A 12641-nucleotide genomic window follows, 5' to 3' on the forward strand; every position below is an offset into this window, starting at 1 on the left:
TCCTAAACGTGGCTATTGTACTTTTGTCAATTCACAGTATTGGAACGTTATTTGCAGCACGTCTGCCTGCATTGCACACTCTAACTTTTTTAAACTCAGCCATTATACTAGCAAACACTCACTGTACCTAGTTGTATCCTAAACGTGGCTATTGTACTTTTGTCAATTCACAGTATTGGAACGTTATTTGCAGCACGTCTGCCTGCATTGCACACTCTAACTTTTTTAAACTCAGCCATTATACTAGCAAACACTCACTGTACCTAGTTGTATCCTAAACGTGGCTATTGTACTTTTGTCAATTCACAGTATTGGAACGTTATTTGCAGCACGTCTGCCTGCATTGCACACTCTAACTTTTTTAAACTCAGCCATTATACTACCAAACAGTCAGTGTACCTAGTGGCATCCTAAACGTGGCTATTGTACTTTTGTCAATTCACAGTATTGGAACGTTATTTGCAGCACGTCTGCCTGCATTGCACACTCTAACTTTTTTAAACTCAGCCATTATACTACCAAACAGTCAGTGTACCTAGTGGCATCCTAAACGTGGCTATTGTACTTTTGTCAATTCACAGTATTGGAACGTTATTTGCAGCACGTCTGCCTGCATTGCACACTCTAACTTTTTTAAACTCAGCCATTATACTAGCAAACAGTCAGTGTACCTAGTGGCATCCTAAACGTGGCTATTGTACTTTTGTCAATTCACAGTATTGGAACGTTATTTGCAGCACGTCTGCCTGCATTGCACACTCTAACTTTTTTAAACTCAGCCATTATACTACCAAACAGTCAGTGTACCTAGTGGCATCCTATACGTGGCTATTGGACTTTGCTATAGTCCCACTAGTGCCAAGACATTTGCAGAGCGCATCTGCCTGCGTTGCACACTCCAACTAATTATAACGAAGCCATTATACTAGCAAACACTCACTGTACCTAGTTGTATCCTAAACGTGGCTATTGTACTTTTGTCAATTCACAGTATTGGAACGTTATTTGCAGCACGTCTGCCTGCATTGCACACTCTATCTTTTTTAAACTCATCCATTATACTAGCAAACACACAGTGTACCTAGTGGCATCCTATACGTGGCTATTGGACTTTGCTATAGTCCCACTAGTGCCAAGACATTTGCAGAGCGCATCTGCCTGCGTTGCACACTCCAACAAATTATAACGAAGCCATTATACTAGCACACACTCAGTGTACCTAGTGGCATCCTATACGTGGCTATTGGACTTTGCTATAGTCCCACTAGTGCAAAGACATTTGCATAGCTCGTCTGCCTGCATTGCACACTACAACTTTTTTAAACTAAGCAATTTTACTAGCAAACACTCACTGTACCTAGTTGTATCCTAAACGTGGCTATTGTACTTTTGTCAATTCACACTACTGCAAATCTATGTGCAGCACCTCTGCATGACAACCTCGTGCTCTGTTTTTAATAAGCTATAATGATAGCACAAAATACTGCCATTTTGTGGCATCATAGAACTGGCTGTTGTATTCCATTAGTGCCCCACTGGTGACAAGCTATTTCTAGCACCTCTACATCACACCCTCATGCACATTTTGCTACGCTAATGTTATAGCAAACTCATGGAATTCATTGCTGCATTTCATAATTCGGAGGGATAGAAAGTCAGGCTTCCTTTAGCTTTTCCTTCTGTTCATAGACAGCATCTCCAAGACAAATTTCCCCTCCACGTCTAAGTGTGGAGAGGCAGCTAGTGCGCATGCATGTGCCGATGTACCCCAGCTGCAGCATAATTACAGTGTTTCGCCTAGTGAGTATGCTCAGCCTGACTGTGCCATTCCTGACGCTAAGTTTTCATTTCGGGATACAGCGCATGCTCCCACACTAAGTGTGAAAAGCCTCTTTGCACAGGTGCTTGCATTCCGTGCCGGGTCTAAGTCCTGTTTTGGGCATAGACACCATGCTAAAGCTGATAGTCTTTTTTCAGAGACTGTATTTCATGCTACTGAGCATGCTCAGGCACTTCCTGCATCAGAGACTAGGTCCGGTAATGAACTCTTTGGCCCTGGCCCTGATGTGGCGGTCCCATATAGACCACAGGGCATCAGGTGTCCTCCCAAATGGCTTGCAGAGGCCCACACCTATGACTTGTCACCGCATTATTGATGCTCAGACGATGACTGGTGAGGTGTTTGGGTCATGGCAGCCATGAGGTCATCATTGAAGTTGCGTTTCCAAATAGGACGCTAGTTATGCCACTCATGACGTGTCACTCTACTTTTGTCTCCAGGAGGTGCATTGTGGTTCACCCTGGTTTGGGGCGGACCCAGGTTATAAAAGGGGCTGGAGCCAACAAGGAGGTGCGCAGTCTTCTATTATGCTCCGAAAGAGCACACCTCCATGTGTTGAACCCATTGCGGCTTTAGGCCAGAGGTAGGCAGGGATCGGGTGGTGGATGCAGGCCACCACCACAGTTGGTAACGCAGAACGGTTAAGACCAGCTCCTGTCCTAACAGTCCTGCTTGTGCAGCCCAGTGGCATTAACAGGCCTGCTGCTGCTGATGCGCCTGCTGTCCACAGGTGTGGCCCCTACGCACACGGTCAGCGTACTCAATGGCCCCTGTGTTGTTAACAGGGAGTTCCTGGGCTGGGTGGGCATGTGGACCCTGTGACGCTAACAGGGCTCACAGTCTCCAGATCCGAATGGCGTCTAACTCGGTTCAGGCTACTATTAGTTTCATAGCCACACAGCTCTGTATCCTCCACCAAACCTTCAAGTTGCCAACCTCTCCTTTTCCAACTGGGAGCACGGTGGACACTGACTGCTGATGGGGATATATACCTTTCTCTTTCTTTTCTTATTAATTTTCGTTATTTAGCGGTCACAGATTATATACCACTTTATCCAAATCTGCCAGTCCCACTGTAACAGATGTTGTTTCTTCAGCAAATGTTACAGTTGCTTAACCACCAAATCCACGGACCAAAACTTTTTTCCCCTTTCCAACACACCTGTTCCCCTTTCCAACAGCATCTGTCCTTTTTCAACTCATTTTGGGATATGACCAAAAGTGCAACTGTGCAGGGACACCGTACTCAACGCCATCTCAGCACAGCAGCCATCCCTCGGTCCCTCCGATGTGGACAAGTAAAAGACCATTTCCTCCTATCCATGACAAAGCGTTGAGATTCACTCTGTGCAGCACTGGTGTTTAGTGGACAAGTAGATCTAAGATTGCGTACCACATTCTGCAGATACTCCTGTATACGTGCGTCTATTTCTATGGCAAAAAAATTGTTTAAAAGAACAGAGAGTCCTCAGTGGTTGATACCTCTGTTGATACTCTCTGTTCTTTTAAACAATTTTTTTCTCTACTGGCTAACACGGTACAAAGATATATTTTACTTGTATTTCTATGGCAGGAATTAGTTCGCCAAATTTTGTCTTGTACCGGGGATCTAACAGTGTGGCAACCCAGTATTCAGGATTAGTTCAAATTCATACAATCCGAGGGTCATGTAGGTAGTGCAGCAAGAAGGCGCTCATGTGTCTTGTGCATCCAGGAGGACCAAGTCCTTGGTGTGTTGGTGGCAGAGAGGTGAGAATCGTGCATCCTTCCTCTGCCCTCTACCCACAACCTCGCACAACCGAAATGTGAGCAAGCTCTCACTCATCTGCTGAGTCTTCCATGCCCATCGCCAGTTCGTCCTCCATTTCTTCATGGGCTCCTGCACTTTCATCAACACTTTTTGCTGATACTATGCGCCCTTGTTAATCCCTCTCCCTCACCATGAATGCCGCATAGGTGCCGCTGACCATCTGGACCTCGTAGATCTTGTTATCCCTTCCGCATATGACTCCTCCTGTACTTCCTCCCCTTCCTCTTGTCCCAACACCTGACTCAGAATAATAATTACAGTGTGCTCCATCATGTAGATGACCAGAATTGTCACGCTGAGAATGACATTGCCAGTGCTAAACATCTTCGTCGACATTTCAAAACTGTGTAGCAGGGTGCATAGGTCCTTGATCTGACACCACTCCAGCATCGTGATCTGCACCACCTCTGGATCAAGTTATCCCAGGCTATATGTCTTACCGTATTTCAGCAGGGCTCTGCGGTGCTGCCACACACGCTGCAACATGTGCAGATTCCAATTCCTGCGTGTCGAAACATCGCATTTACGGCGTTTAACTGCCAGACCCTAAGACTTCCGGAGTGATGAAAGTTGTTGAGCTGCTGTGTGCGCACGATGGAAGTGAGCACATAGCGAGCGTGCCCACTGCACAAGGCCATGTAGGCCGTGATGGTGTTTTAAAAATTGCTGGCGAATTCGGTTCAACACGTGAGCCCTAAAAGGCACGTGTGTCACATTGCCCTGAGGATGGCCCGCAGCCAGGTTTGCATCATTGCCGCACACGGCTGTTAAGTCACCAACGTAGTCCGCTCCGTCAATTTGTACTCCGGTTGCCAGGTGACAACGTGTTCCTTTCATGAATAGTGCTGATGATGTGAGAGTAGTCGATGCCAGCGGCGCAGGTGGACGCAGGTTATGCTCACCCACTGGGCTGCATTACCTTGACAGATGCAGAATCTCTGGCTGAATGTAGCTGGTGGGTATCTCACAGATGAAATACCATCATTCAGCTACAACCAATGGGAAGACACCACACCCTTTTTTATGCCCATCCTGTCTGCAGACCACTGCCAGACATAGCTATGAACCTCTGGTTAATTTTACCCCCAGTTCAGTTTTATGATTTTGTGTGCTTGTTACCTGACTACTTTTCCTGCTTGCTGTTTATGTACCTTGTTGGCCGATACGCATTTCAACTCTGCTTGTTTTCTGATTCTTTCCTGGCCGTCCCATTCTGTTCCTGTTCCTCAATTAATGTTTTGACCCTGCCTGACTACTATTCTCTGTAATAGCGGTGTGACTCACATTTCCCATACATTTCAAAGTAAAGCTTTGACCGCCTGATGGCATTGAGCTCTGCTGCCAGCATAGTAAGGAGGTGTGTGGTAGTCCTTGTGCGCAGTTGCAAGGAAGGGTGGCCTGACCACACAGGGTTTGCGCCAAGGTAGAGGACCCACACGAGGTTGAAGAGGCAGAAGCAGTGTATTAACTTCTACATACAGAACAAGGATTGAAACAACTCGTGGGGACGGCAAGACTTGTACAGCAGACCCTTCTCCATCTCTCACCATAGTTTGCCAGTGCCCAGTCAGTGACATGTAATGACCCTGTCTATGCTTACTGGTCCAAGTATCTGTGTTGAAATGCACCCTGTCGCACACAGATTTTCTCAAGGAAGTGGTGATGTTGTGTGCGACATGCTGGTGTAGCGCGGGCATGCTTTTCTTGGAGAAGCAGTGGTGATTGGGCATGTGGTACTGGGGCACAGCGACAGACATAAGGTCTGTAAAATCCTGTGTGTCCACTACGCGTAAAGGCAGCATTTCGGTAGCCAACAGCTTACAGAGGGATAGAGTCAACCACTTAGCTTTGTCATGGGTCGCAGTAAGTGGCCTTTTATTTGACCACATCTGAGGGAAAGAGATCTGGCTGCTGTCTGTAGACGGTGTTGAGTAGGGTGTCCCTGGAAAAAATGCAGGTTTGTGAGAAAAGTGCAGGCGGAGACATGATGTTGCCTTCATCTTGCCTTCAGATCTGTTCATCTTGTATCATTTTTAAAAAACACATCAAGCAAGGGTTACTCCAAGCGGAGTCTACCTTTTTTCCCAACATTGGGCACACAGACACCCCATCAGTGGCAGCACTTGTGCCCTAGTTGCAAACAGGATGTTTTGATTTGCATCAAGCACATTCCAAATCCACAAGCATTTACTCTCCCCAGGATGACACAGGGGTAGTAAATTCCTTCTGGATCCATGACTTGTTCATTTTGATGAATGTCAGTGTGTCCACATTGTCACTGGACAGACGCGTGCGCTTATCTGTCAGCACACCCAGCAGCACTGAAGAAGACACGTTCAGAGACAACGCTGGCAGCTGCACACGACAAAATCTCCAAGGCGTAACTGGAGAGCTCTGTCAATTTTTCTAGATTTGAAGCCCAAAAGGAGCAAGGCTCCATTTGCAAAGTCATTGCATCGATGTTCATTTGGAGATACTCCTGTATCATCCTCTCCATCCGTTGACTATGTGTCAGACTTGTTGTCTCTGGTGGCCTTGCAAAGGAGGGTCTAAAAAAATTATGAAAATATTCCATAAAATTGCTGTTACCAGCACCAGATACGGTCCTACTGGTACGGGTAGACTGTTGAAGATGACGATGCCGTCCCATGTTTGTCAAGTTACAACTGGGAGAATCACTCCCTTCACCTGCACGGTTGTTTGGTGTAAAAGCCGAGCTAAGATCGAGTAACAGCTTATGCTGATACTCCAGCATACGTGCGTCCCTTTCTATGGGTGGAATTATGTCACAAAATTTGGACTTGTCCCGGGGATCTAATAGTGTGGCAAGCCAGTAGTCATCATCACTTCTAATTTTGACAATCCGAGGGTCATGTTGGAGGTAGTGCAACAAGAAGGCACTCATGTGTCTTGCGCAGCCATGCGGACCAAGTCCACGCTGTGTTTGTGGCATAGAGGTGCTAACCGTTCTTTCTTCCTCTGACATCTCCCCCCAACCTCTTTCAACTGAATTTTGACCAAGGTCTCCCTCATCCGCTGAGTCTTCCATGTCCATGGACAGTTCGTCCTCCATATCTTCATGTCCTCCTGCACCTTCCTCAACATCTCGCCTGCTACCATGCGCCCTTGTTGATCCCTGTCCCCCATGGTCCCATGCCTGCCGCGTTGGTGATGATGAACGTCTGGACCTTGGTGATGTTGTTGTGTCTTGCGCATATGAATCCTCCTGTAGTTCCTCCCCTTCCTGTTGTCCCACCCCCTGACTCCGAATAGTGTTTAGCGTGTGCTCCAGCATGTAAATGACTGTAATCGTCATGCTGATAATGGCATTGTCAGCGCTAAACATATTCGTCGCCATGTCGAAACTGTGCAGAACGGTGCATAGGTCCTTGATCTGAGATCACTCCATCAGGGTGATCTGCCCAACTTCTGCATCTCGTTGGCCCAGGCTATACATCATGACGTATTGCACCAGGGCTCGCCGGTGCTGCCACAGTCGCTGTAACATGTGGAGAGTTGAATTCCAGCGTGTCGCCACATCGCATTTCAGGCGATGAACCGGCAGGCCGAAAGACTTCTGGAGCGATGCAAGTCGCTCAGCTGCGGCGGTTGAACGGCGGAAGTGAGCACTGCAGACAGTTTACGTGCCCTGGTCAGAAGGCCATCTAGGCCGGGATAGTGTGTTAAAAATTGCTGGACAACAAGGTTCAACACGTGAGCCATACAAGGCACGTGTGTCACCTTGCCCAGGCGAAGGGCCGCACCCAGGTTTGCAGCATTGTCGCACACGGCCTTACCAGGCTGCAGGTTGAGTGGAGACAACCATTTATTAAACTCAGACCGCAGAGCTGACCACAACTCCTCAGCTGTGTGACTCTTATTCCCAAGACATGTCAAGCTAAAGACCGCCTGATGCCGTTGCGCTCTGCTGCCAGCATAGTAATGAGGGGTGCGTGATTCCTTCTGCGCAGTGAGAACGCTGGTGGCCTGACCAGGCAGGCTTGGGGCGGAGGTGGAGGACCCAGATGAGGTGGAGGATGCAGAAGCAGTGGCGGAACTTGGACAGACAGAGGATTGACACACAAGTCGTGGGGACGGCAAGACTTGTGCAGCAGACCCTTCACCATCTATCAACATAGTTACCCAGTGCCCAGTCAGCGACATGTAACGTCCCTGTCCATGCTTACGTGTCCAAGTATCGGTGGTGAAATGCACCCGTTCACACATAGAGTTTCTCAAGGAAGCGGTGATGTTGTGTGCGACATGCTGGTGTAGCGCGGGCACACCTTTCTTAGAGAAGTAGTGGCGACTAGGCATCTGGTACTGGGGCACAGCGACAGACATAAGGTCTCTAAAATCCTGTGTGTCCACTAGGCGGAAAGGCAGCATTTCGGTAGCCACCAGCTTACAGAGGGATAGAGTCAACCTCTTAGCTTTGTCATGGGTCGGAGGAAGTGGCCTTTTATTTGACCACATCTGAGGGACAGAGATATGGCTGCTGTAAGTAGACGGTGTTGAGTAGGGTGTCCCTGGAAAAATGCAGGTTTGTGAGGAAAGTGCAGGCGGAGACATGATGTTGCCTTCATCCAACGTAGGTGCTATCGATGTCTGAGAGAGCTGTACACATTCACTTGTTTCCCCTTCCAAACCAACTGACGACCTACCAAGCAAACTGCCTGTTGCGGTTACAGTGGTGGAAGTTTTGCGTGGAAAAACAGGTGTGACAGCTGTCCCCACAGTCCTAGAAGATGAAGAGCGCGCGGATGCACTGGAAGGGGCGGGCGGTGGATGGTTCGCTCCGCTAGGCCGCATTGCAGCACAGTGAGCTTCCCACCGGGACCTATGATATTTATTCATGTGACGATTCATGGAAGAAGTTGTCAAACTGCTGAGGTTTTGACCTCTACTAAGAGAATCATGACAAATTTTACATATCACATGATTTGGGCGATCTTTTTCTATGTCAAAAAAGGAACAGGCTAGGCAAGGCTTAGAGGCCATGCGACCTGTTGATGCACCCCGAATAATGCTCAAAGGCAGAGTGGTGGCTGAGGATGCAGTTGTAGACGTGCTACCAGTGCTCCGACTCTGTCCAGGAAGGCGCAAGGTAATTTCGTCGTCGGTTGCATCCTCCTCCACCGCCTCTGTTGACCTCCTCGAGTGCCTGACTGGGGGTTGACAGTAGGTGGGATCTAGAACTTCATCATCAATTGTTGTGTTTGCACTCCCCTCCCCCTCAGACCGAGCCTCTTCTTGCCCTGACCGAATATTTAAGTTGTCATCCCAATCGGGTATCTGCGTCTCATCTTCATCAGTATGTTCCTCATTGCCTATAACCACAGTTGTTGGAAAGGCAGCATTTTGGTAGCCAACAGTTTGCATTTTATGAAAGTCAACCTCCAAGCCATGTCATGCCCTTCTAAAAGCATGTATAACACAGCGAGGGGACTCCAACCACAGTCTCCCTCGTTTCCACTCACTGGGCCACACACACCCCACTTGACTGGCATCGGTTGAGCTCCCTTTTGAAAAAGAAAAAGATGCTTTGCATGAAGCACTCTCAAAAATACGCGTGCCTTTCCCGTCCCCTGGCTGACCCAGGGGAAGAAAAGTCCTCTGAGAGCCATGACTTGTTCATCTTGGTTCTTTTAGAGACACAGCGAGGGGACTCCAACCACAGTCTCCCTCGTTTCCACTAACTGGGCCACACACACCCCACTTGACTGGCATCGGTTGAGCCCCCTTTTGAAAAAGAAAAAGATGCTTTGCATGAAGCACTCTCAAAAATACGCGTGCCTTTCCCGTCCCCTGGCTGACCCAGGGGAAGAAAAGTCCTCTGAGAGCCATGACTTGTTCATCTTGGTTCTTTTAGAGACACAGCGAGGGGACTCCAACCACAGTCTCCCTCGTTTCCACTCACTGGGCCACACACACCCCACTTGACTGGCATCGGTTGAGCCCCCTTTTGAAAAAGAAAAAGATGCTTTGCATGAAGCACTCTCAAAAATACGCGTGCCTTTCCCGTCCCCTGGCTGACCCAGGGGAAGAAAAGTCCTCTGAGAGCCATGACTTGTTCATCTTGGTTCTTTTAGAGACACAGCGAGGGGACTCCAACCACAGTCTCCCTCGTTTCCACTCACTGGGCCACACACACCCCACTTGACTGGCATCGGTTGAGCTCCCTTTTGAAAAAGAAAAAGATGCTTTGCATGAAGCACTCTCAAAAATACGCGTGCCTTTCCCGTCCCCTGGCTGACCCAGGGGAAGAAAAGTCCTCTGAGAGCCATGACTTGTTCATCTTGGTTCTTTTAGAGACACAGCGAGGGGACTCCAACCACAGTCTCCCTCGTTGCCACTCACTGGGCCACACACACCCCACTTGACTGGCATCGGTTGAGCTCCCTTTTGAAAAAGAAAAAGATGCTTTGCATGAAGCACTCTCAAAAATACGCGTGCCTTTCCCGTCCCCTGGCTGACCCAGGGGAAGAAAAGTCCTCTGAGAGCCATGACTTGTTCATCTTGGTTCTTTTAGAGACACAGCGAGGGGACTCCAACCACAGTCTCCCTGGTTGCCACTCACTGGGCCACACACACCCCACTTGACTGGCATCGGTTGAGCTCCCTTTTGAAAAAGAAAAAGATGCTTTGCATGAAGCACTCTCAAAAATACGCGTGCCTTTCCCGTCCCCTGGCTGACCCAGGGAAAGAAAAGTCCTCTGAGAGCCATGATTTGTTCATTTTGGGTCTTTTAGAAACACAGCGAGGGGACTCCAACCACAGTCTCCTTCGTTGCCACTAACTGGGCCACACACACCCCACTTGACTGGCATCGGTTGAGCCCCCTTTTGAAAAAGAAAAAGATGCTTTGCATGAAGCACTCTCAAAAATACGCGTGCCTTTCCCGTCCCCTGGCTGACCCAGGGGAAGAAAAGTCCTCTGAGAGCCATGACTTGTTCATCTTGGTTCTTTTAGAGACACAGCGAGGGGACTCCAACCACAGTCTCCCTCGTTTCCACTCACTGGGCCACACACACCCCACTTGACTGGCATCGGTTGAGCTCCCTTTTGAAAAAGAAAAAGATGCTTTGCATGAAGCACTCTCAAAAATACGCGTGCCTTTCCCGTCCCCTGGCTGACCCAGGGGAAGAAAAGTCCTCTGAGAGCCATGACTTGTTCATCTTGGTTCTTTTAGAGACACAGCGAGGGGACTCCAACCACAGTCTCCCTCGTTGCCACTCACTGGGCCACACACACCCCACTTGACTGGCATCGGTTGAGCTCCCTTTTGAAAAAGAAAAAGATGCTTTGCATGAAGCACTCTCAAAAATACGCGTGCCTTTCCCGTCCCCTGGCTGACCCAGGGGAAGAAAAGTCCTCTGAGAGCCATGACTTGTTCATCTTGGTTCTTTTAGAGACACAGCGAGGGGACTCCAACCACAGTCTCCCTCGTTTCCACTCACTGGGCCACACACACCCCACTTGACTGGCATCGGTTGAGCTCCCTTTTGAAAAAGAAAAAGATGCTTTGCATGAAGCACTCTCAAAAATACGCGTGCCTTTCCCGTCCCCTGGCTGACCCAGGGGAAGAAAAGTCCTCTGAGAGCCATGACTTGTTCATCTTGGTTCTTTTAGAGACACAGCGAGGGGACTCCAACCACAGTCTCCCTCGTTTCCACTCACTGGGCCACACACACCCCACTTGACTGGCATCGGTTGAGCTCCCTTTTGAAAAAGAAAAAGATGCTTTGCATGAAGCACTCTCAAAAATACGCGTGCCTTTCCCGTCCCCTGGCTGACCCAGGGGAAGAAAAGTCCTCTGAGAGCCATGACTTGTTCATCTTGGTTCTTTTAGAGACACAGCGAGGGGACTCCAACCACAGTCTCCCTGGTTGCCACTCACTGGGCCACACACACCCCACTTGACTGGCATCGGTTGAGCTCCCTTTTGAAAAAGAAAAAGATGCTTTGCATGAAGCACTCTCAAAAATACGCGTGCCTTTCCCGTCCCCTGGCTGACCCAGGGGAAGAAAAGTCCTCTGAGAGCCATGTCCACATTGTCAGTGGACAGACACGTGTGCTTATCTGCCAGCAGACCCACAGCAGCACTGAAGACAGGTTCCGAGAGAACGCTGGCTGCAGGACACGACAAGATCCCCAAGACGTACGTGGCGAGCTCAGGCAATTTATCAAGATTGGAAGCCAAGAATGAGCAGGGCTCAAGTTGCACATTAATGGAATCGATGTTTCCTTGCATATACTCATATATCTGTGTGTCCTCCTCTTTTTCCTTGTCCAGCTCTTTTGTTTTCGCATGAGTATATGTCCTTGTCACTTTCCCATGTGTTGTGAGTTGTTTGTGACCTTTTGGACACCTTTGAGGGTGTTTTCTAGGTGTTTTTCTGTGTTTGTGATTGCCTGCCATTGTTTCCTATGCAGTTCGAGTTCGGTTCGTCGAACGTTCGACGAACCGAACTCGAACGGGAGGTCCGTTCGGCGAACCAACCTCGAGCCGAACCGCGACCGGTTCGCTCATCTCTACTCAACAGTAGATGGGTGTAACTAGGTACCACTGGTTGCTACAAGGTTTTCCATTAGTTGCAGTAAGTACCCATGGCTAACCACTGCATCTTCAGTGGATGAGCCAACTTATCCATATATGAATGCGGTTAGATGAAAAAAGATTACATGTTGGCTCAAAGTATATATTGTATTAATTTTTATTGAATAAACAGCTGAAAATTAATTGTTTGAATAATCAAAATAGATTTAGCACAATAGAGTGCAGAAAGGCCCTTACTCACTGTATTTAGTAGCTGTATATAATGCACTCTAACAGAATCAAGCAATAATTAAAGATATCAATCTGATCAAAGAAACAACACCACAACCAGCAGCATGCCAACTTTGAATAAAGGTCAATATAGACAGAAGGCTAAAAAACTTTCAAAATGGTGGAAGTCAATAATAGGAGTATTGCTGACTAGTGAAGGT

The sequence above is a fragment of the Anomaloglossus baeobatrachus genome, chromosome 1 (genome assembly GCF_048569485.1).
Source record: "Anomaloglossus baeobatrachus isolate aAnoBae1 chromosome 1, aAnoBae1.hap1, whole genome shotgun sequence".
Taxonomy (NCBI): domain Eukaryota; kingdom Metazoa; phylum Chordata; class Amphibia; order Anura; family Aromobatidae; genus Anomaloglossus; species Anomaloglossus baeobatrachus.